The 25,990-nt window shown below is 45.6% G+C and overlaps 1 long non-coding RNA gene across 1 annotated transcript; it reads left to right on the forward strand.

Moving 5' to 3' along the window:
• Positions 1-6,625: 6,625 nt before the first annotated feature.
• On the forward strand, positions 6,626-12,198 carry LOC142784661 (uncharacterized). Its single transcript, XR_012888716.1, has 3 exons — positions 6,626-6,758; positions 7,916-7,963; positions 12,009-12,198. It is a non-coding gene; the product is annotated as an uncharacterized LOC142784661 (long non-coding RNA).
• The last annotated feature ends 13,792 nt before the right edge of the window (positions 12,199-25,990 follow it).

Below are 25,990 nucleotides of genomic sequence, written 5' to 3' on the forward strand. Positions count from 1 at the left end.
TATGAGCGTGGTATGTTGTAATATTTTCACATGACACGCGTGTCAAGATTATCCTGTTTGCACCAGTCATATATTTTCCTCATCCATTGACGTCACTTAACACTAAATTTGGTATATGTGGAGCTAGCAAAACTACCGCGAGAACATCATAAAGGGCCCACTATACTCCAACTCAGCTTTGAAGCGCGCGCACGCTGTGCACAAAGACGCTACCTTAGCAAAACGCGAGCACTCTATAGTCTGACGCCAGGCGCTACGGCACGAGCAGCGTCCGTCGGCGCGGCTGGGCGGCAACCGGTGCGAAATGCGACATGCTGCATTTCGTGCCGATGCGTTACCCAAAGAACACTGCGTCTTTCTTTTTTCGTGAGGGATGGACGCCAAACGCACTGAAACGCGCAGGCGTCAAAGCAACTCAGCGCGGCGCGCACCTGCAAGTATATGGCAGGACTGGCGCCTGGCGAGGCAACGCTGGCGTGACGTGACGAAACAAATGCGGGTGAGCACGCCAACCACGTCACGTCGAAATGTATTGGCGCCTTGACTGTGGCATGTAGTCTTGTTCTAACATGACACACATCTCATTATTATCTTGTACGCACCAGTCAAATACCTTCGTCACCGATTGAGGTCACCTAATACCAAGTTTGGCATGTGTGAAGCTAGAGAAACGGTCCGAGCGCATCATGAGTGTGGCGTGTAGTAATGTTGTTACATGACACGCACCTCATGATTATCATGTTTGCACCAGTATATTACCTGTGTTATTCCTTCTCGTACCGTAATACCAAATTTGGTATTAGTAAAGCTAGCGAAACGGCCGCCAATGCATCATTAGCGTTGCATGTAGTCATGTTGCTACAAGACACGCATCTCATAATTATCACGTTTGCACCAGTCACATACTTTCGTCAACCATTCACGAAGGGCAATACCAAAGTTGGTATATGTGACGTCAGCGAAACAGCCATCAGTGCAACTTGAGCGTGGCATGACGTCATGTTGTTACATGACACGCATCTCATGATTATCATGTCTGCACCAGTCACATACCTTTGTCATCCATTCACGTACTGTAATACCAAATTTGGTATATGAGACCTTAGCGAAACGGCCGCGAGCGCATCATGAGCATGGCATGTAGTCATGTTGTTACATGACACGCATGTCATGATTTTTATGTTATGGTCTGTCGCTTGTCTTCACCATGCAATCATGTCATACCATAGCAGTTCTGCAACATGCCATGTAACATACAAACAGCTGCAGTTTCGCAACATACCAAGAGCTGCATGACCATGAGATATAAATCATTACATTCATGACATACATGTCATTTTCATGTTATGACTACTAAAATATGTTCTTCATACAGTCATGTTATGTCATACGAAGTGTGGTATTGATACTATTATTGAAATGGTTAGGAGAGCTAAAAGTTATTTCTATATTAATATATAGATTGAGAGAGAGAGAGAGAGAGTGAGATAGATAGATAGATAGATGGATAGATAGATAGATAGATAGATAGACAGATAGATAGATAGATAGATAGATAGATAGATAGATAGATAGATAGATAGATACGCTCAAAGTCACTGAATATCGTTAAGAAATGCTTCGCATTTAAAATTGCAATACGCTCACCTTCCCTCGGCATGCATCGCATAACGTCGATTCCAAAGGTACGCGGAATCCGACATTTTTTTTTGTTCAGAGGTTTTTCTTATACGGTTCTTGCACTGTTTCCTGTTCCAAACGCAACGCGAGTAACTCTCGGCGCTGAGGTTTCTCTTCCACGTCTCTCTCTCTAGGCGTGTGTTGAAAACCAAATGGTCTTGTTTGGCTGTCGCTGCACTGGCTCGGACAGACAAACTAGCCCTTTCGCAATGCGGTCTTTTATGGGCAAGTGTACGGTGGCGTTCCCAAACTTGCAGTCTGTGAGCCTATTTAAACCAAACGTGGGATAATCATGACGCCAATGGAAGTTATGAAACGAGAACAGCTAGGTTAGAGCGTTCTGTGGTCCCTAAAACGCTCCGCATAGTTAACGTTGTTTCATATATTTTTGCTCTCTGTTTTCTCGAAGCTACGCGTGTGACGTAAAAGCCGCGGGCATGGCGCACGAGGTGTAGTGATAAGTGTTGGGCGCAGCTGCATTCGTATTCTCGGCTTTGCTTCGGATCTGAGACTCCAACCCAGAGGCGAAAACTTTCGACAGATTTTTATCACTATACCGGTTTCTCGCTATATGTTTGCCACGACGTGCTACAATTGCGTCTGTTGGATTTCACCGAAAAAGCCCGTGCTTTTCCTTTTTTTTAATGAAGTACACTGGTACCTCAAATATCTATAACTATAAATATATACACAGTCCTAGACCTGTATATTTTTTATTGGCCAGTCAATTACAGATACAAAGCAAGCCTGATCACTGCATTGAGCAAGAAGACTACTGAAGGTGTCCCGCTGCACCACTAACTAAAGGCAAAAACGTTGTACTGTGTGAACACACGTCACTTGTGTGTTCGCCTATGTCATACAAACTTTGTAACGCCATGATCATAAAAAGAATGCGCCATGTATCTCGCCATACATGTGTCTACAGAATACACATTATTATTGTTATCTGAGTAGAGAGCCTTTTGGTTGAAATGACAAAATATGGTAACGTCTCGTTCCAAAGCAGAACCATAGTGTCAGCCTAAATTGTGGGAGGAGGCAAAACAATGCAATCATTTAAACGACTTGGGTCGCGCAAAACAACTCGGTAATCTACGGTCACCTACAATAGTTACAGTTAAGTGCAACACCCCTTAAACATTGCAAATTTAGAACAACTAAAAAAGATTTGCTCTATCCAGCCGCATTAGGTAACAATCAAGTGCATTAAGGCGAATTTCACGGAGCCATTTCTTGCCACTACATTTCAGTAACATAATAGATATCCTTTCTCAGTCGTTTAAGCGTACTTTACTGTCGCTTGAGCGCAAGAAAACGCTAAAGAAGCGAGAATGCACACACAAGTACAACACATTTTCAGTAATAGAAGCTCGGCCATAATTGATTATCTCTCAGAACTGTTGCTTCTTATCCCTTGTTTGTTTTCTTGTCGTCTTATGGCAGTTTTGCCATTTGCCATTTTTCCGAGAAGATGATGACTTCTGCAGATGGAGACGTCATGTTTTATTATTGTCCCTCCTGCCGCTGCGGTTCATCGATTTTGGAGGAACATTGTTTTCTTTCCTTGGGAGCTTTCCTTCCAGAGCCACTCGAGATGCCGCTATAACTCAGTGATTGGCGAGATTTCCCAAGAGACCTCTATGACTAGAGCCGGCACCCTTCAACCAACGCGTCATTGAGTGCTTCGAAGCCGGAACTATGTCAATGAAGAACCGCGCTTCCATTACCGCAAAACAATGGCGTCGCATCGAATGGAAAACAATTTTTTCGCAAGTGCGACTTGCACCACAGCCGTCACTTACCACCTAACATCATCAGTCTAACTTCAGTCTTCTGACAAGGCCGTTTCTTCGCAATTTTCTCTGCCGCCACGCCCTCACAAAATGCTTGAAATAGTGCATAGACACCCAGCCAGGTGTATTGTTCTTTAAAGCTAATACCCTAAGCACTATCAAGTATTTATGGAAAAAAAGCTATATATATTTCAGTTTACAACATTTAGAGCAAGTTGCGTTGACTAATAGACATAGTACATGGAAAAGAAGACAGACAGAGCATCGACCAACAAGAATACTGAAAATAGTTGAGGACCACTTCAGCTATGCAAAGTCTTTAGTGGAGTGAAGATAATCAGGACACGGGACTGTGGGGATGCAGAAAACGTATCTGAAATGCCATGATGCATGCACACACACACACACACACACACACATATATATATATATATATATATATATATATATATATTGTAATCGCCATGGCATGTCAGATTACGGCCAGGTACAACCTTGCAGACGCTAACATAGATTCTCGAAGTATTGGCACCCTGGCTGGCCCTTCGCGACTTTCTCACTCCTCACTCAACTGACAACCATATGAGCCTCCTTTGGGGTGCATACGCTCCTCATCAGTATCAACAAAAAGTTACGCTACCTCACCACAACCATATGCACCCTGTCATTATCGCAAAAAGGGTTACGCTACTTGATTGCGACTGCCCATTGAGGCATGGTGTTGGCGCGCGTGGTGTCGGTATATGTTCTGTGCTCTTTCGAAATAAACGTTCGTTTGAAGTGGCACTCCGTGTGTTTGTGTGTTTTTGTGTGTGTGCGTGTGCCTGTGTGTGTGTATGTGTGTGTGTGTGTTTGTGTGTGTGTGTTGTCTTTCTTCGTCTGTGTCATATTCGTACCTTGAACTTCCCATATATCAAATCAACAATCCCAGTCTGCCATTACTTCTTGCCCCTTCGCTTAAAAGCGGAATGCACTCGTACTTTGTTTCGGGTCCATGGGCCACTTGGGCGGTGCTGCCATTCGCGAAAGATCGTCAACCATTTGTTATAAATTTTTTTCGCGCGTTCTGGAGCGGGACAACTTAGCTCCCCGATTCATCTGTATGACAAAATTAAATTTACAAGAACAGTCTCTTTATTGCACATTATGTGTTAAAAGAAGCACACACATACATGTAGTATGAAGGGGTCAATCTTTGAAAGCAGATTTAATATCCAACTGAAATATGGGCATATTGACCAACATGGAAGTCGGAATACCTAAACGCATGCAAAAATTATCAAAAGTCACAAGAAGAACACGTCGTATTTGACTTAATAACGCTTGTTATGACAGCGGGCACAGTTTTCTTACTACAATTCCGTGCCAAAGAAGACAGTAGCTCAGAGCAATGTAGAGGCATGAACCGACGAGACGTTATCAGAGAACAGTACTGGAAACAATGTTTCAGCAAGGTGACTTGTCTTTGTCAGAGCAGCAGCGTTGCCTTCAAGAAGAATAGTCCGCTTGTCAAAGCGTTTGCTTTAGCGAAAATCCTTATTAAACTACCACTCAGATCACTAAGATGAATACATTAATTTCAGGGACAGTATAAGACGCAAGTGCCTACAACGTGCTTACTAGTCACATACATTCCCAAAAACAGGAAGAAGCCTCTAATGGCTTCACGTCATTTGAACTATACTCTAAAAATATAACACGATAAAACTGTGTAACTCACGGATTACGCAGTCAAGCCTTTCATTAAACGTATTTTTCTGACCAATAAGAGGCTGTAGTTTTGGTCTAATATTCTAATGGCGCTGTGATTTCGACAGTGTAGTCAGGCTTGCAAAGAACTAGGCTCACTACAGTCATGTGATATATTATGCCAAAGTATTAAACGCTGAAATAATGCGCCCAAATACTTGCACAGACCTGTTTCCAATAGAAACTACTTTGATCGCAGGGACAACACATTTCAGAGACACAAGAAACATGTGAGAAGTGATTTAGCCACCTTCGCGTAACGTTTGGCTGGCTAGCTCGGCGTGGCCAACTGCAGCCTATGTTCTGTGCACGTCACAACTTTCTGTTTTATCTTTCTCGCCCTTCGTACGCCAACCAAACAAGAGACATGTGTGTTGTAGAACTGCCGAGTATTAACTTGTATTTTTTTCCGTCGACGGCATTACGTGAGATAGTAGGCACATAACTTGCGGAATTCAACTTTTTATTTACAGCTCAGGAACGACTCATCAGAATCCAACGCAACAATTGGTAGACATCAAGTACATTGCATACTCGAAACCCATCGAATACTAATATGCATTGAATTATGTTCATAGTATTCGTATATTCTCACAATATTCTCATAATAATATTACTAATAAAACTCAGATTATTCAAATTTTCGTCTATTCATTGGAGCCAGCACCAAGTTCTCATAGCTTTAGGCACAGTGTGTCTTCATAAAAAACATACAAGGCATTCAATAATGGCGTTTCATGTTGAAAATTTTCACTTTACTCTCAGTAATGTTAACAGAGGCTTGTACAGCAAAAACTAAGCTTTTTGATTGCACTGTTTTCATTGTAATGAAATAACGCCTCATGCTGGAGAACAATGCCAGTAATGAAAAAGCCGAGAACAATCTATCAAAGTCATCTCTGAAAAATCTTTCATATCTTCATTTCAAATTACGCTGCCCAGTTCAGGTTTGACAGCAGAATTTCCGTCAATTCGCTGGCCTAATTAGTCGTGTGTCATTCGACTGCTTGGTACTGTGCGATAAATTAGTGTGTCACTCACGATAATTTTTGGAATTCGTTGCCAAGACACATTTGGGCTATTTTGGCTCAATCAACTGTTCGACCTGCCCCGTTTGTTTTGGCACGTGCGGCTAATGTGGTTAAACCTGTCGGATCGTGACAATTACTTCTGCGAAAGGGTATTCATCACAGCCAACGGAATGTTGAAGTGGGCGAAATTGAGGACACTGTTTTCGGAACGTCTGTTTTGACATTTCTTGCCATGCATTTCATAGGCATGATATATTTCAAAAGGAAAAAGTTATTCGCGATTGCCCCATAATATGATGTATAAAAAAAAAGCTTAAGTGCGATCATTAGTTTCCACTTGGACAATTTCATTTCCAGCGTCCTCTGTTTTTCATTAAACTCGACATATTGGTTCATCGAAATCGTTTGTGCGCGCTATAAAAAAGAAACTGCAGATCCGTATTTTCTGCGAAAGCACCGATACTTCTAGATCGCATAAGCTTGCTCATCAGATAATTCAAAGGTAAGCCCGGAACTTTCGAATAGTATTATTTCTTATTTATGTGTAAAAGTCACTTCATTCACGCAAAAAAAAATTATTCAGAACCCTGTTACCAAAGAGCAGCCTAAACGAACATTTTTCAGCCATTGTCCAGAACCAAAGTGACCAATGATGGTTGAGCCAGCTTCTGCAAACAGCCACTTGTGCAACAAGATCTGCCCGAAACACGCCGCAGCATATGTGTAACTCGTAGAATAGCATTATTCTTTGAAAAAAAAAGACTGCTTCCGTCTGCCGAGTGTTAAGGTTGACAAAAAATAATTAGGGCATAGATCACGCATAATGTTGTAATTATTTCATTATGTGAGTAAAACTTCTCACATATCGTTTCCTTTTTCCACGTTTAACTACTTAGGCAAAAGAGGGTTTCGGTGACCTGAATGAAAGTAGAGGCGTACAGTTTTCATTTGTTTATTTTCGGCTAAAAAATCCCGTATGTTTAGTGATTTTTATTTATTATTTTGGGCGTTTACACTAAACTATTGTTGCTGCATCTCTGTGGCTGAAAAAAAAACGATGATCCTGAACGTTGCGCATTTGTTGAAGTTGAATTTCTTACGTCACGTTCACCTGTAAAAATCTTCTTGAAATGTTTCTGTTCAAAACAACTTAAAGGCAATTGAACAGCATGAGGACAGGGGAAACCCAGCTTCCGCAGCTGGTAATTTGTGTTTGGGGTAATATTAGTTTTTAGTACGTCCCACAAACTCCTGCAATGATGAACTTAAAGATAATTTATTATCTCAGAGTGTCATTGCATACTTTTTTCTTCCAACGGAGTAACTTGAACCAAACATTCTCTATCAAAAAACGGGTCTCGGAAATTTTCAATGGGTGGCGCTACTATGAGGAGTAAACAAAAACAAATAGGCTTTATAAAAAGCGAGTCTTGAAAGTGGTAAATACTTATCACTTCTATGAGGCTCGTTTGGCAGATGTGAAATACAATGAAGGTGATGCCGACGTTTGCGCCTTCAGCTGTAGTCTATAGCGTCAACAGCTCCTCGTCGCTTCTCTGAAGTTAACATGTCGGCGGAGTTGCGTAGAAGTCGTGTACTTGAGCCAATGTGCACCTCTTTAGACATCAGTGTTCTTTACCTGCGTCTCTGAATTTGCAGACATGAACTCCTTCCTTGCCAAGTACTTGGGGCTCGCAATGGTAATCTGTAAGTATAAACATAATTGAAAATTGTCGCTCATACTCCAGTATCGGAATTGGTGTGACAAAACAGTATGTGTTCATAGAGGCAGTTGACTGCGTACTTTGTATTTTTTCTCACAAAGGCAAACAAATGAATGCTAAAGCAACAAATTGTAAAGTGACGTGAAGAGCGGCAAGCATCTCGAACTTTGCAGCGCAAACCTTGAGCAGAGGGCACGCACAAAATGAGCATGCGCAAGACCAACGCGGACTAATAACGTTTGCCGTTCGGCACTGGAAGTGCGTTGCTAAAGCACAAAGAGAGACACAAGACATGGACGCACGGGTATGCATACAAGAAGGTCCTACAGCTGTCCCAATTATCCCTTCTTGCGTGAACAGCGTGCTTGTTTCATAAACATGGCCATGGCACCGAGAGAAGTCTTCTCCGTGCTCTCTTTAACCACTGTAATTTCAAAGCAAGCTTCTGGTGGAAGCACGAGACGTACGAAGCGCCTAAATTGTGAGTGAAGTGCACGCGCACGGGTGAACATATCGCTATTGATGACGAAAACGCCCTGAAGTTGCTTAGCTGAGAGGATGAAGAACGGTATATCGTGCATATAAATGGCTTGACGTTAATAAGCTAGCCAACGTAAGAGCTGTGAGCAGAAAAGTCGAAGGTTGAACGCCAGGCAGTCCGGCATTTTCTTGTGCTTTCTTTTCCTCTTCGCAATCTCTTACTTTCACAATGTATTATCCGTACAACGTCATATCTGTTAGTTTTGCAACGTCAAAATCTATATATTCTATGTTTATGACGGAAATAAATCAGTGGAGCCGTGGTGCAGCCAGGCATATAGCACACTTGAGTTAAGTCGTTTTCGTCGCGAAAATAAGGCATTGACACCCATTAACACTGTGTTGTGTCATACAAAGAAATCATGTCAGCTCACTTCTGCAGCAATTACTTCCGCTGCAGCGAGAAAAGTGTCCTTCATGGAGTCTATGTCTGTAACGTGAACTGCACGGTTAAAGCAGAAGACATATAAACTTATGAGCGACATGTCAAATCTTCCTTGAGAAATAAGCTCGAGCACAACTTATTAAGCTCTGCAAAACAAAGTAAGTGACTGGAAGTGGTGGGGGTAGAAAATATATTTATTGGAAAAACAGAAACGGATAGAAACATATACATCATCAGCAATATACAAGCGCATAGATAAGTGACCAGACCCTATAACTGGAGTCTAATGAATGTGGGCGTGGCCAGAGCGCGTACCACCAAGTAGAGCAGCCCAGCTGGTGCGCTTCCGAATGTTTAATAGGTCATATATGTAAACAGGAAGAGAAAGAGTTTGGCTTGGTGGGAACAATGCTGTGACGTAGCAGGCGTCACATTGCAATATAGCTGAGAAACCACAATTATTGGCAACGACATTTTCCTGTGAATAATTGTCTGTTGGTTCAGTTAGTTACGCTCCTTAGATAGAAATGTTAATCTATATTTCGGAAAACCTAAAAACATTTCATAATTGTATCATCAAAATGTATTTAAATAACGCGTAGGCATGCTTTAGTCATCACAAGCAAACCCGCTTCCAAGTGTTCCTATATAAGTTTCCCTGTTAGAACAGATGGCGTGGTGTACACTTGTTCGCTTTCAGTTTCAGGTCATACACCTCATGAAGCAAGTCATTCAGAGTCATATTAAGCACAACACTGACACAAATTATACGTAATCAATATGAGTTTGAGTTTAGTTTATTTAGCACGTACAGTTGCACAGTAAGTGACTGGGACAGAGGAAAAAAGCTGTATGAAACAACTTGACAAAGCCCCATATCCCCAAGGCAACTGTGGCAACAAAAACGCAAAATCAAATAAACAAAGGACAGTAAAAACAGCAATGCATATGCTTTGCATCTGAACGAAAAATATAAACAAACTATATTAACCAAAAACCCACATGCTATACATTCAAAGATAGAAGTAATCAAACTGAAAATAATACTACACACAAATGTATAAAGCATATTTAAAATAAAAAAATTGAGAGCACACGAACATTTTCATAATTATTTCCTAATTTATTTAGTATATTCGGCAAGCAATAACTCAATGTCTGAAACCCATAATTTGTGCGTGGTCTCGGCACGTGCCAATATTCAGAGTGTTGGTATAGGCGCGTTGAAGGATTTAATTGCAAGTTAGCTAAACTACGTAAATAGCCGTGACCTTTCACGGTATCAGATATTAAAGAGGCTGCTAATGTATATTTGTAGAGCAGATTTATTTGATTATTTTGTATTTAGCAAATAATTGGGAAGCATGGCCATTAAAAGGAAGGTTAGCAACACATCGTAGCGACTTTTTGGTAATACAATACGAATACTAATAGATTTATTTGTTCTATTACACCAAATTAGGTTGCAGTAACTTATATGTGATGTAAAGAGCGCATTAAACATAAGAAATTTTTGAGGAACCGGCAATAAACCCTGACATTTTCTCAAGACACCCAAGATTTTGCAAAGCTTATGTATAAAAATTTCGTATGATAATCCCGTTTCATGTGTTCATGGAAAACAACGCCCAAAGAATTCGCGATGGAAGAGGATTCGATTATGATGCTATTTAACATGATATGTTAGGATTCAGTGGTTTCATTGAGGGAAGATTTGGCACGAAAATTGACAGATTTTGTTTTGAGACAATTTATAAGTAACTAAAGAAGTTTTGAGGGTCCAGCTGTATATCTTTGAAGCTTAATTAGCACACTGGAGTTATCATTGAAAGGAGATGCTAATATGTAAAAAAACACAACATATTCAGCGGAAAAGTTTTTCGCACTGCATATTTGCATCCTCAGCAGAATTGCCGGAAACCCCGCCGTAAGAAAACACTGTCAATTACATGATTTGAACATAGTATTTTTATGTCGTGGATGTGATTGGCAACCGTGCTACTGTCATCAAGACAGAACTTCTGTAAACGCCTTAAATTGCATTCATTTGCTTTATAGAACCATTTAATTAGTGTAGGAACGCTTTGTTAGATTTACACTTCTAATTTATTAGCGTCAACCCAGAAGCCAACCTCACGAAGGAATGAAGGAAACTTATGCCTTCATAGCAAAACAGCCCGTGCTTTATAGGTACACAACTATTAGGCCGATCCAAATAGCGCGAACAGTTTTTTTTGTGGTCTTGTGCTAGATTTTTTCACACAGTCATTGTCAGCTCTATCTGAAGAGTTCAGTATGTAGCTCCCGTATTTTTCTAGACAACGCACAATAGCATAGTCGAATTAACTTTTGCCGGCCACATCTCGTAAATCTTCGGCAAGTGCTGAACAGCTAGGTCAAGGACCGTCTTGCACAGAATCTTGTTTCTTTTCTCTTAGCGATCTGTTCCTCTTAGCCATTGTTTTTTCTCTTAGCAATTTATTTCACCAGATATCATGGCGCAATGTGAGTAATTTTTTTGGAATTATAAGCATGTTCATTGTGTTACGCTTTTTGTTTAGGTCATTCTGTTGCGTACCCTCTTTACCATTGTAAAAACAATTCTGGCACGTTTTTAGAGCCTTATATGCGGCCACATGCATTGTTACTTGTTATTTTTTCTATTTTTTGTAGTACCTCTATATTGAATTTATTGTAGACGTTCATTCAGTAATCACTTTGTTTCGTATAAATATTACGTTTACAAATTGGCAACTTCTGCATCGCTATATTCTCTCATTAGCTATACCCTTTCTAGGTTGGAGCCTTTTGAGAATATCTTGAAATAAAAATATGAACAAGCATAACTAGATAAACAATATGTTTAAAGACTACAGAATTTTGACTGCAGACATTTTTGTCTTAAGCGTACCCACTTTATCGTGATGAAAAAGCAACACGCGCTGGCGATCAGTTTCATTTCTTTTAAAGTTGATGTGCCTGATATGCACTTGAAATTTACATAAAGTACATTTCGAGCAGCAGTAAATTGTATACTTAGGAATATGTTCCTAAAATATTCCGAATACAAGTGAACCTAATTCTCTGACTTATCACTTTCCAGTTGCGCTGAACATTGGTTCTTACCATGCTGACGAAATCACTCCTGAATTTGCTGCAGCAATGGCAAACTTATTCGGAAGAATTGAAGAGAAGTTTGAAGAGTGACACGCTGGCTTTCCTGCTCTCGTATGACCAATCGTACTTTGAGATGCAAGTCTAATAAAGTTAAGCAAAATTGACAACCGAGAAAAGTATTGTGAACTGAATATTGATCACGACACTGTTTTACCGTGACATCAGTCAATATGTAGCAGCAATGTTGATAGCTCGGCAAGTTGGCATACCATTCAAGGCGAAACACGGCAACGTAGCAAAGTACCCAGGAAAATAACTCTACATGACAAAAAAGTCACAGCTTTGCTGCAGAGGCGAAGCAATGAAAGTGATAGCAACAAACTGGAAGGTCACGCGCAGAATGGAAAGCAGATCGAAATGTGCCCCGCGTTACTCACGCACAAATTAATAATGTATACTCACAGGTACAGACGCACGCAAATAAATGTTTCAGTTGTTACTTCACTGTGTCTTGAAAGCGCGCGGTTTTCGCAAACGGAGTCTGCAATGATTGCAGTGACTTTTGCGTGCCCGGTAACTACAACAAAATTCTTCCAGGTAAAAGCCAATGCCAGTTAAACGTATCATCTTCCCCTTCTCCCCACTGTGAGATAAGGGCTTGCGAGAGAGCGTCGCTCTCCACCTTTAAGTGGGGCAAATTACGCGTAGGAGATTAGATCGCGCGCCGCTGTGCGATGTGGCGACGTGCGCTCATTGCGCCATCTTGATGGTATTGCTGAAAATACAATAATTCCTCCTCAGCAGTGGTAAGTGGTAGATATAAATTGCTTGCCTTGTGAACCGTGGAGGACGTGCTCCTCAATGGCTCAGTGTTTAACGCCTCGCACTTATGATTCAGAGGACCGAAGTTCGTTTCGGCGCCCTGGAGTCTTTTCCTGTCTTTAAAGACGATAGTCTTTCTTGCGGACCTTCGACGCGAAAATTTTGGTCTGTCTGTCTGTCTGTCTGTCTGTCCATTTGTCTGTTTGTCCACCCTTAACGGTACCAGGCATTTAAAATGGCAGCAACGGATATCTCAAAAAACGGCCGACCCCATCCGCCGCGCCGAACAATATTTCTCAAGGTTTAGCGTTCATACTTGCGCAATTGTCAATTAAAAAGCAATTATCGTGCATATCTGAGACAACATAACATTTACATTTTCTGTATCTGCGTCTTTTACTAGAAAAAGCATACATACGTTATTCTAAGAACCGTAGTGTCTATCACGCAGCGCGGACCATGTAACGGTTGCACGAAAACCGAAGCGTTTCCAACGCTTTGCTAAGAAGACATGGTAGTGGCACCTACCCGTCGCCTTGTGTTCTACACCATATCCCCTCTGAGACGGGCGCACACACCCATCTCAGAGCAGCGCGCTTTGTTTTCTAGAAAAACTGCCAGATGGCGTTCATGTCTCACGTGTGATGTGACTTAATGCACTTGTTTGCCTTAGTTGCACGTTCAAGGCACTCTAGCGCCTCCAGAATACCATTCACGGATTTTCTTGTGCAGAACATCAAATAAATGTTTGTTCACTCTCTCCACATGCAGGACCATCGGCTTTTGACGACATTTGCAGATTAACATGCAAATATGGGGCCAATTTTTTTTCTTGAATTTTCATATATTGTCACGGGGTCGTGACGTGGCCGAAGACAGGGGACTTTGCGTTGGAATTTAACTGTTTATTTGGGCGAACCTGTGCCCAGTAAACAGAAAGTCCGATTACAGTAGCAGTCTTGGACTGATACATAAATGTTTTATACCTTCAAACTCAAAAAAACTCTTTACATCTTTTTATACATACAATGCTCGTTTAGACACCCCTCTTGTGCACTATGGGGCATACAAACTCCATTATCAATAGAGGAAACTAGCGGCGCATACACAGATATATATATATATATATATATATATATATTGCCGCATGTTGTTAGGCACCTACTGAAGCCTTGCGCTGCTTCCTGCTCTTATGAATTCTGCCAGACCACCTGACAAGCCAAACGCGCCATGCAACGCTGGCTGCACGTGTCAACACACCACGCGCTGGAAAAAGAAGGCTGGGGTTTTTCGATGGAGTGGGACGCGGCGAGACTCAAAAGAAGAGGTTGACGAGCTTTTCTTTAGCGAGCTCAGGATAACGTTTGTGTATTTTGTTGACGGGCACAAGTTCGCCATAATTAAATAGCTGTTTCAGCTTCCGGCGTTGCATTAGTTCGTTACAAACTGGTGGAGGTGCTGGGGATAATTCCAAGCCCATCTCAGGTTAGGGAACATAGCCCAGAGCCCCGAAGGTTGGAGCCAGCGCAGTTGACTCCCGTACACCAACGCACGAGTCGCCGCCTACGAGGTGAGCAGCCGGAGTTTGGTGCCCTCTTCGATTCTTCGAGACCAGTGGAGGACGTAAGTTCCGGAGCGCCTGCAATGGCCGCCCAAGCGACTTCAGTTCCATCGCGCATCGTCATGGACCCACCCCGAATACCAGAGGTCTTCCACGGTGATATTTTTGAGGATTCTGAGGACTGGCTCGACGGTTTCGAACGCGTCGCCAGACTGAACGGTTGGAACGAAGACAGAAAACTTCGCTACGTCTACGTGGCACTGCACGATTCTGCGCGTACGTGGTTCGAAAACCACGAAGCGTCCTTATTGTCATGGGACGACTTTCGAAGAGAGTTTCTTACTACGTACCCAAACACGGACCGCAAAGAAAAGGCGGAGGCCGCTCTTCAGACGCGAAACCAACGAAACAACGAGAGCGTCGCCTTGTGCATTGAAGACATGTCTCGACTGTTCCACCGGGCCGAACCGAACATGGCTGAGGAAAAGAAGTTGCGGCACCTGATGCGTGGAGTGAAAGAGGAGCTTTTCGCATGCCTGGTGCGTAATCCACCCCGCTCTCTTGGTGAGTTCATATCAGAGGCGACAATGGTAGAGAAGACCCTGCAGCAGCGCGCGCGCCAATATACAGGGACGTAAGCGCCTCATCTGTTAGCGTGGCGTCGACCACCCTCATGTGTAACATTGACCTCTTGCGTGAAATGGTGAGGGCTGTCGTAAGGGAAGAACTTCTGAAAATACAAATGACTGAAGGTCACCCAGCCATGTCCTCACTTGCCGACGTTGTGCGCGAAGAAGTGCGGCAAGCAGTTCTTCAACCACAACCTCAGGTACTACAGCGCGCACAACCGGAACCTTCGCCTCAGTTGTCGTACGCGCAAGTAGTACGACAGGACCTCGGACGCATGAATCGGACGGCTACGACTGCTGTGATGCCTCCGACGTTTTCTCCGAGTACGCCACTACCAATGCCGGAAGCTAGACCACGTAAGAGCGATGTATGGCGCACTGTAGACCGACGGCTCCTCTGCTACCACTGCGGAGAAGCAGGCCACCTTTACCGGGCATGCCAGTATCGTCGAGCGGGACTGCGTGGTTTTCCAGTCAATGCACCGTGCCCGCGGAACGGTGAACGGCCCTACGAAATCGAAGAGTACTTGTCTTCACGATATTCACCTCAAGACATGCAACAACGGGAGTCTCGTTCGACAGCACCGATGCGCTATCGGTCGCCGAGTCCTTGTCCGTCATCAAATCTCCGAAGACCACGTTCTCCTAGCCCGCGGTGGGAAAACTAGAACCAGCGACCTCTGCAGGTGAGGCCGCTGATATACTGACAACTGAAGACCCTCCATTGTTAGCCCGACAGGACAGCGGCAGTTACGCAACGACGCACAAGTGCAGTAGTAGCGACGTTACTTCCGAGATATTAGTCACGATCGACGACGTCGAGGCCATTGCTCTAATAGACACTGGTGCAGACTATTCCGTTGTCAGTAATTCTCTCGTAAGGAAGCTGAAGAAAGTGATGACTGAATAAACCGGACCTCAGATACGTACGGCTGGAGGGCACTTAGTCCCGTGGGCTTGTGCACCGCAAGGATCGGAGTAAGAGGATTCGTGTATGTCGGCTGTCTGATTATAGGCATGGACTTGGCAACCGTGCTACTGTCATCAACTGCTACTGTCATGAACTGATTATAGGCATGGACTTCTTGCAAACAAACAATGCAGTCATCGACTTGCAAGAGTCCAAGGTTTCGTTTTCTACAAAGAATTCCGTCGCTATCTGTCACGCGGAGAAACCAATCGTTCTGCCTCTCCGAATTGTGGACGAAGATGTAACCGTGCCGCCACGTTCCAGGTTATCCGTTCTTGTGGGGAGTGAAGTTCTCCGTGACTGTAACGAATTAGCGGACGGAAACATCGGACTGGTACTAGAAAAAGGACAATGCGTGACAAGAGGCCTGGTTAGCCTTCGTGCTGGATGTGCGTATGTCCTATTAACTAACTTTGGAAATGAGCTGCAGCATATCGCGAAGGGAACATCCGTAGCATCGCTGCATGAGTACGCGAAAGTCTCAGATGTTTGCACTCTTGATAAAGCTTCAGAGACAGTAGATAACGTACTCCAAGCAGTAGACATTGACAGAGAGCTCTCATCATCTCAGAAACAACAGATTGCTGACCTCATCAGAGAGTTCGCCGAGTGCTTCTCGACCTCGTCGAAAGTTGGACGTACTCCCGTCGCAAAGCACCGCATCGTGGTCGACGAACACGCGAGACCTGTGCATCAGCGCCCATACCTCGTAGCACCAAAAGAAAGAGAAGCCATAAAGAACCAAGTGCAAGAAATGCTCAACGATGACGTAATCCAGCCATCCAACAGTCCGTGGGCATCAACGGTTGTGCTAGTCAAAAAGGACAACACGCTGCGATTTTGCGTTGACTACAGAAAGCTGAACCAAGTCACAAAGCGTGATGTTTACCCACTTCCGCGGATCGATGATGCCTTGGATAAGTTACGCAATACTCACTTCTTTTCGTCATTGGACTTAAAAAGTGGATGTTGGCAGATCGAGATGGATGAACGAGATCGCGAGAAGACGGCGTTTGTGACCCCAGACGGACTGTACGAGTTCAAAGTGCTCCCCTTCGGTTTGTGCTCTGCTCCCGCTACCTTCCAGAGGATGATGGACACTGTGCTTTCCAGACTCAAGTGGCAATCGTGTCTTGTCTACCTCGACGATGTAGTGGTTTTTTCTTCTACCTTCGAGCAGCACATCCACCGACTGAGAACGGTACTGGATGCCATTCGCACGGCAGCACTGACCATCAAACCGGAAAAGTGTCACTTTGAAATTCGTCAGCTTCGGTTCCTCGGGCACATAGTTAGTGCGTAAGGCGTCCGCCCAGACCCGGAAAAGATTGCAGCAGTTGAAAATTTTCCGAAACCGCAAGACAAAAAGGCCGTCAGACGATTCCTGGGACTATGTGCCTACTACAGACGCTTTGTTGAAAACTTTGCTAAGGTCGCTGAGCCTTTGACACGACTAACGAAAGAAAGTGTACCATTCTCTTGGCGGGAGGAACAAGAAGCGGCTTTCTCAGAATTGCGACGCCGTTTGCCGTCTCCTCCAATACTTGCCCATTTTGATGAAGAGGCCGATACAGACATACATACCGACGCGAGTAACGTTGGCCTCGGTGCCATCCTCGTTCAGCGGCAGAATGGAGAAGAAAAGGTCATTGCTTACGCGAGCCGCACTCTATCAAATGCTGAGTCTAATTACTCAGCGACAGAGAAAGAGTGTCTCGCAGGTATATGGGCCATCAGCAAGTTTCGCCCATACCTCTACGGCAGACCGTTTCGAGCAATCAGTGATCATCATTCATTGTGCTGGCTGGCAAATATCAAGGACCCTTCAGGAAGACTTGCTAGATGGAGCCTGCGTCTGCAGGAACACGACATCACTGTGGTCTACAAGTCCGGTCTCAAGCAGAATGACGCCGATTGCCTGTTTCGCGCACCTATTGAGTCTTCATCATCTGACCAAGAACAAGACATCCCATTTTTTGGAGTTCTGAATGTGTCGGAGACGGCTCGTCTTCACCGAGAAGACCCGGAACTACGCCCGCTTATCCAATACTTGGAGGGTCACAAAATTGAGGTACCACGAGTTTTCGTGCGTGGTTTGACATCATATGTCCTCCGGAACGACGTCCTATACAAGCGCAACTTCGGAAACAGCGGTGAGACGTTTCTGCTTCTTGCACCATCATCACTGCGAACAGAAATCTTAGAAGCGAGTCATGACGACCCGCCGGCTGGCCATATGGGTTGTAGTCGCACTTTGGCCAGAATTCGCCGGAAGTATTATTGGCCGAAATTAAGAGATTCGGTGCACCATTATGTCAAGTCATGCCGGGATTGCCAAAGACGCAAGATACCACCATCGAAACCAGCGGGTCTGTTGCAACCAATAGAGCCACCAAAAAGGCCATTTCAGCAAGTGGGAATGAATTTGCTTCATCCTTTTCCTCTCTCTTCATCAGGAAAGCGCTGGATTGTTGTAGCAACAGACTACATGACTCGATATGCTGAGACATCACCTCTCGCAAAAGGAACGGCGACCGAAGTAGCCCACTTTTTCGTCACTCAGATTGTACTACGACATGGTGCACCGCAGATTGTCATTACGGACAAAGGAACATCAATTACTGCCCGTTTGATGCAGTCTGTAATGAAGCTCACCCACACCGACCATAGGAGGACTACAGCATACCATCCGCAAACAAACGGATTAACAAAAAGACTCAACAGAACTCTCGCCGACATGATCTCGATGTATGTGGACGTTGAGCACCAGACATGGGACAGTATTTTGCCTTATGCAACTTTTGCGTACAATATCGCAGTGCAAGAAACGACACACTTCACGCCATTTAAACTTGTTTATGGTCGGACGGTCACAACGACCTTAGACGCGATGTTACCTGTCAATAATTCCAATGAGAGTGACCCGCACATCAGCGACTTCATAGAAAGGGCAGAAGAGGCACGGCAATTGGCAAGACATCGTATCATCTTACAACAAGGCGCCGACGCAAGTCGCTATAATCTCAAGCGGAGAGACGTACTGTATCACCCCGGAGACAAAGTGTGGGTGTGGACGCCAGTACGCGCACCTGGCCTATCTGAAAAACTGATGCGGCGCTAATTCGGCGCTTACAAAGTACTTCATCGGTTAGGCCCACTAAACTACGAAGTAATTTCTGAAGGACAAGTGTGCTCAACCCGACGCAGGAATTGCCCAGAAGTCGCACATGTAGTACGAATGAAGCCGTACTACGAAAGGCATTGAACGACACAACTGATAAATGTGCTCAAGCATCAGGTCAATACTCCTGTACGAAACTGTTCGACGTCAGCGAACGCATCGGGACGATGCGTTTCGGGAGGGGGACTAATGCCGTATGTTGTTAGGCACATACTGAAGTCTTGCGCTGCTTCCTGCTCTTATGAATTCTGCCAGACCACCTGACAAGCCAAACGCGCCATGCAACGCTGGCTGCACGTGTCAACACACCACGCGCTGGAAAAAGAAGGCTGGTGTTTTTCGAAGAAGTGGGACGCGGCGAGACGCAAAAGAAGAGGTTGACGAGCTTTTCACTAGCGAGCTCAGGATAACCTTTGTGTAATTTGTTGACGGGCACAAGTTCGCTATATTTAAATAGCTGTTTTAGCTTCCGGCGCTGCATTTGTTCGTTACAAACTGGTGGAGGTGCTGGGTATGATTCCAAGCCCATCTCAGGTTAGGGAACATAGCCCAGAGCCCCGAAGGTTGGAGCCAGCGCAGTTGACTCCCGTACACCAACGCACGAGTCGCCGCCTACGAGGTGAGCAGCCGGAGTTTGGTACCCTCTTCGATTCTTCGAGACCAGTGGAGGACGTAAGTTCCGGAGCTCAGTGTTTAATAATTATATAGCCATAACTAAACAGCTGTTTTAGCTTCCGGCGTTGAATTAGTTCGTTATATATATATATATATATATATATATATATATATATATATATATAACAGGGACAATTAATCAGCTGCCCGCTCATAATAAGTTCACGTGCTACGTGACGCCAAACATGCGCATAAGAGTGTTTTCACACTCGTTGTTTGGCTTATAGATGGCGCTGACTGTCGCTCCTACTTCTAAATTCACAGATAAACCCAAAAAAGTGGATGGAGGAAGGGTCGCTGTGATAGCTCAGTGGTTAGAGCATCGAACGCGTAATTCGAAGGTCGTAGGTTCGATTACTGCTCACAGTTGGTAATTTTTTCATCCACTTTTCTTTCTTCTTATTTACATTCCATTGGTTTTAATAACTTCCCCTGTACATTCCTTGGCATTACTGTCTGTTATATCTCATTATTATTGTGTTAAAACACGGAAAAACGAGCCCTTAGGTATACACTTCTTTCCCTTATTTCATTGAACGAGGGTCTTGTACTGGCAGACTTGGTGTGTTTAGGTTGTATAAGAGGGACAATTAATCAGCTGCCCGCTCATAATAAGTTCGCGTGCTACGTGACGCCAAACATGCGCATAAGAGTGTTTTCACACTCGTTGTTTGGCTTATAGATGGCGCTGACTGTCGCTCCTACTTCTAAATTCACAGATAAACCGAAAAAAGTGGATTGAGGGAGGGCCGCTGTGATAGCTCAGTGGCTAGAGCATCGAACGCGTAATTCGAAGGTCGTAGGTTCGATTCCTGCTCACAGTTGGTATTTTTTTCATCCACTTTTCTTTCTTCTTATTTACATTCCATTGGTTTTAATAACTTCCCCTGTACATTCCTTGGCATTACTGTCTGTTATATCTCTTTAATATTGTGTTAAAACACGGAAAAACGAGCCCTTAGGTATACACTTCTTTCCCTTATATATATATATATATATATATATATATATATATATATATATATACTTACAATCACATATACATATATTTACAACAGATCGTGTACATGGGTAGGCATATTTACAATACTTCGACTGGCGCTATACATACACTTGTAACACAATGTTTTGGGGAGAAGGAGTAAGTAGGAGACTATGGGGGTACGGATTTTCGCACCTCTGACGAAAAAAACTTTGTGTGCCAGCGGCGAAGGAACTGGTCCTCCCCGCCAGCTTCCAGTTGCTTGGCTAAGTACTGCACTATTTTCTGCCTGATCCTGCCTAGTGCTGGGTAGGCCGCTCTCACTGGGGTGTTCTTTACCTCAGCAAGGCACCGGCGTTTCCAAATCACAAAGAGTGTGATGGCAATCACCAGCCTTTCAAAGCAGCCCCTATTCCTTTCGAGGGCCAGAGGAGGGCGGATGCTGAAGCACCTCGCAACCAGGCGCCATACCGACTTGGCCGCCCTGCATTCTAACAACGCGTGGGAGATCGTTTCCTCAGCGCTGCAATTAGGACACTGGCTATTCGGCGTGATGCCGAAACGGTGCAGGCGATGTCTCGTGGGCAAAACTTGCCACTTGCGCTTTCACTCGAAGTCATGTACTTCGCCCGGTGGGTACTTATTGCTTTTTTGTTTGCACAGTCCCAGGCTTTTGATCTGCTCCTTTTCTTCTTTAGACAACTGGTTTTCTGTTATCGCCTCGACGATTCGGGTGGGTGGGTCCTTGTGAATGTCGCAGTTCGGGGCTTCTTTTTCGGTGATCTTTGTCGTAGTTGCCGCCATCCTGTAAAAAGAGTGAGGGCGCTTCCGTGTGCGGGCCAGTGTGTTTGTGGTTTTCCAGATAGTGCGTCATGGTGCTTGTCTAGTAGTTGATTAGATTCTTCCCAATGCAACTCGCTGCGTAATAAAGCATGCGGGTAATCTTGAGGGCCAGTATCTGGCTAGTCATTTGTACGTGTGGAAGGCCGACGCCACCTTTGTCCTTGGGTTGCTGAAGGAGGTGTCGCTTCGCTGGTGCCGGTTTGCCTTCCCATAACAAATCGGTGATCACGGCGTTCAGTTGGCTCGTGGTTTTCCTAGGAATCACCGCTACCCTACTGGCGTAGAACGTAAACGCGCAAACGGTGGTCCTTGCTGCCAGCGCTTTTTCACTTAACGTGAGGGTTAGGAGGCGAATGCGGTTGGCTGCCTGCTTTGCCCTCTCGAGGGCTCTCTGCCACGTGGCTGGTGCCACCCCTTCACTGAAGAAGTAGATTCCCAGTACTTTAACGATGGACACCACTTCAATGTTTCCTAGGGCTTCTCTGGGAAAAGTTTCAAATAGCATCGCCTTGCACTTGTCCGCATTTATTGCCGCTCCGGATGCATGCGCGTATCTTGTGAACGTCGCATTGAAGGCTTGGAGGCTGCTTTCATCCCGAACAAACAAGGAAATGTCGTCCGCGTATCCCAGCACTTTCACCTGCTCCTGGCCCGTCAGTGGGAAGCCCCGAATACCTTCATGCGCAATAACACTTGTGATCAGCGGCTCGCACGACATGACAAAAAAGGTCGGGCCCAATGGGCATCCTTGCCTTATGCCTCTCCTATACTTGAATGCCGGCGTTGCGACTCAGTTTATGACAACGGTGCAGGTTAGGTCCTCGTACAAAGTTTTTGCCAGGTTTATAAAACTTGCCGGTAAGCCAAACTCCTGCATCACGTCGAAGGGGTAATGGTGTCGTACCCTGTCAAAAGCTTTAGCTTGATCTAGGGAAATAAAAACACCATTGAAACCTCTTGTCGTCGCGTATTCGAAAGAGTCACGGATCACTGTGAGGTTCGAAAAAAGCGACCTTCCTGGAATCGCGCACGTTTGGTACGGGCTAATGATGTCCGGTAACAGGAGCTTGAGCCTGTTGTTCAGTATAGTGGCTACCAGCTTGTAATCGGTGTTCAAAAGCGTGATTGGACGCCACGCCGTGGGCTCGTTTGGTTGTGCACGCTCTTTCTGTAGTAGGACAATTTTACCCACTCCGAAGGAGTCGGGTTTCTTAAAGGACCTGAAGATCGCATTCACCATCGCGAGCAAGGCTTCTTCGAGAACTTCGAGAAAAGTCACATAGAAGGCTGCAGTCAGACCATCAGCGCCTGGGACAGAATTGGGGGTCATGCTTCTTATGGCTTCGCAAAGCTCTGCAGGGGAGACTTCAGCGCTAAGGGTTGCTAGCTCCTTCTTCTCCTTAATTCACTGCAGATGTTTGCAAAGTTCCTTGACATGGTCGAGTCGCCGATTTATGTCTATTGGTTCGGTGTCTTGGAACTGTATGCTGAAATACTCTCTGAAGATTTTATCAATTTCTGCTGGGTCGTCGGTTACAGAACCGTCTAAGCGCTTTGCCTCCGTATTTCGCAAACAGCCATTTCCACGTACTTCCCTCACATCAACTCCGGTCGCCGTGCTCAACAGTCCATGCTCACTTCTAGGTCACCTCGTGGTATCTCTGTGAAGTTGGTTGTATTGCTCCTCGAGCGAGGTCAGGTACTCTGTTGTACATGAGGTCAACGTGTCGGCTGCCTTGATGACCTGCATTCGGCGAAGAAGTTCTTTCATCTTTTGTGTATGACGTCTCTTTCTGGCTTTGCCTTTTTTTGTAACAGGGCCTTCCATTCTTCCTTAAGTTTATCCCACAGGGGGGGGGGTAATATGTTCGGCCTTTTCTACTGATGCGCTGATGGCAGCTTTCAAGCTTTCTATGCAAGTCTCATTTCTCAGCAGCTCAGCATCTATTCTCCAGCTATTGTTATCAGAGTGTGGGCCGGGGGCTCCCTTTACCATCGTGACGAGCGGGGCATGATCCGTCTTCTCTTTCAGGTTGGCCGGGAGCGAGAGTACTTCGCATCCTTCAACCAAAGGGAGGAGGAGGTCCGGAAAGTACATCCGGTCTATTCTACTTCCTGCTGATCTAGAGGTACGGGTTGCTACGAAGCAGTCTCTATAGAGGTGCACCCATATGTCCGAGAGGTTTAGGTGCCGAAGGGTTTTCACCAACTCTTTTGCATTGTAGGTTGATCTTCCTTGGCTTGGCCCCCACACGTCCCTGTTAGAATCTACCACGCAATTAAAATCACCGACCAGTACGTGGGGAATGGGCTCTAGGAGAAGTTCGTGCATCTCTTGAAAGAACTTGTTCGTATGTTTTCTTGTCACGGGGGCATAGACGTTCACAATGCGTATCTTTTTGCCGTCGATTAAAATGTCAATCATTATGTACCGACCGCTCGGCCCGAAAATACAATGGTATTTTGATCGAAATCTGTCTGATACGAATATTACTCCGACCCCACATGATCTCGTGGTCGCCACAGAGAAAAAGGCGTCGGTCTGATGATCTCGGCGGAAATTAACCACATCCAGCGGCGTTCGGAAATTTGCCTCTTGAATACAGAGGAGGTCTATGTTCTGGTTGCTAGCGAAATCTAGGATGGCTGCTTGTTTCGCCCTATTTCTAAACCCTCGGATATTCCACGTAGCCAAATTCAAAAAAGGTCATCAAAAACCTTAAAAAGAAGAAACCAAAACGCGGGAAGTATCGAGGCTAGAAAGCAGCATGGCCGTCATCCGCCGATTGGGCGCGATGCCAAGCGCAGGAGGGGAGAAGGAAAGAAGGGTGAGCGAATGCACCGACCAGGATAGGCGACAGCCACGTGCAGACAGAAAGGGGCGAGGAGGGTGCTGCACCAGAAGGAGAAGAGAAGACAAGTGGGACATAGTGCGGCCAGAGCGAACGAGAGGAAGGGAAAAGGGCCGTGAAGCCGACAGGGCAGGCGCGCTGCTTCAGTGACGCGCGTCTCGGGGCTTGGGGAGTGGTTCCCTTTTGCCTACACCGTCTTTGTCGAGCTTCTGAGCCTCCGCGTGTGGTGTAGCGTCGCTATTACTGCTTTGGCCTGCTGGCCCGGGTCTACGCTGCCGGGCCTCCTTGCTGGCTGCACTCTCACCCAGATACCGCTTGTCGTCATCAGGGTGTCTTCGTGGGCGCGAGCAAGCTCTCTGCTCTAGCCCAGTGGCCATCTGTCCAGTTTTCGCGTCCGATTTCCGGCTTGGCCGTGCCGAATCGGAGGCGGGGGAGGAAGTCGGTGCAGCATGGCCGCATTCGCTGTCGTCGGGTAGAAAGTAATACTCTTTACTTCTTATGGGGGCGTCGTCGCAGGCTGGGTCTTGGGCGACGACCTACAAAGCCAGGCTGGTCACTGGGGCCCGGACGTTAACGAGTGTGTGAAATAAAGCGAGGAGGGCCTCTCCCTGCCGCGGTCAGTGAATTCCCGCAGTCATCCCGGCTCGCCGAGGGTGGAGGCGGCTTAGGGGGGGGGGCGATAGCGCCGAACCCGTCTCGATATCGCTCGACTCTGTTTCGGTCGACCTGGTGGTAGTCTCATCAAAACTCCCGGGCCTCTCCCCCTCACTGGCGGATGGATTGCCCACGCCACTGCCTGAAGTCAGATCGGAGTCTAAGTCGCGGTCCTCGGAAGGGGATCCCCTGTCAGTTGTGCGGGATGCGGACCTGGACGTAAGGACCTGCATACGCGGCGAGTTAGTTGCTCAGGCCGAGGCGGGGCCGCTTGACTGAGAGTGCGACGAAGCGCAATCAGATAGCGAGGAGAAGCCGCGGGCGGCCGAAGCGTATGAGCGCTTACGAAAGCACTCGCGTGTTCCATGGTGACCCGCGCAACGTTTACAGTCTGCCGAGCAGCCCTCAGTATCGTGGCCGAAGGTGCCACACTGCTTACAGTACGCCGTGGTGCACGCAGTCGCCATATGCCCGACTTCACCACAACGCGCGCACACCCGGCGCATGCCTCTGTACTCGCACATGACTTTGTGCTCCGCAATAGTGATGAAGTTGGGGACTGGGCGGCACATCTCAATTTTAACTACACGTACCCCGTTTAACTTGGTCTGGCGAGTGGCTAGGGTGGCGAACGTAATGCCCTTCGCTTTACCAAACTGGGCTACGGCGTTGCTAAGGGCCTCGTCTGATAGAAAAACGGGGTAACGGTAAACGTTCACATATGTAACGGGCGGCCCGACTGCCTCTACTGGCACCCTCGCCCCGTTCACTTCAAATCCTTCCGCCACCATTAGCCTCG

Source organism: Rhipicephalus microplus, unplaced genomic scaffold, assembly GCF_043290135.1.
Source record: "Rhipicephalus microplus isolate Deutch F79 unplaced genomic scaffold, USDA_Rmic scaffold_15, whole genome shotgun sequence".
In the NCBI taxonomy this organism is placed as follows: domain Eukaryota; kingdom Metazoa; phylum Arthropoda; class Arachnida; order Ixodida; family Ixodidae; genus Rhipicephalus; species Rhipicephalus microplus.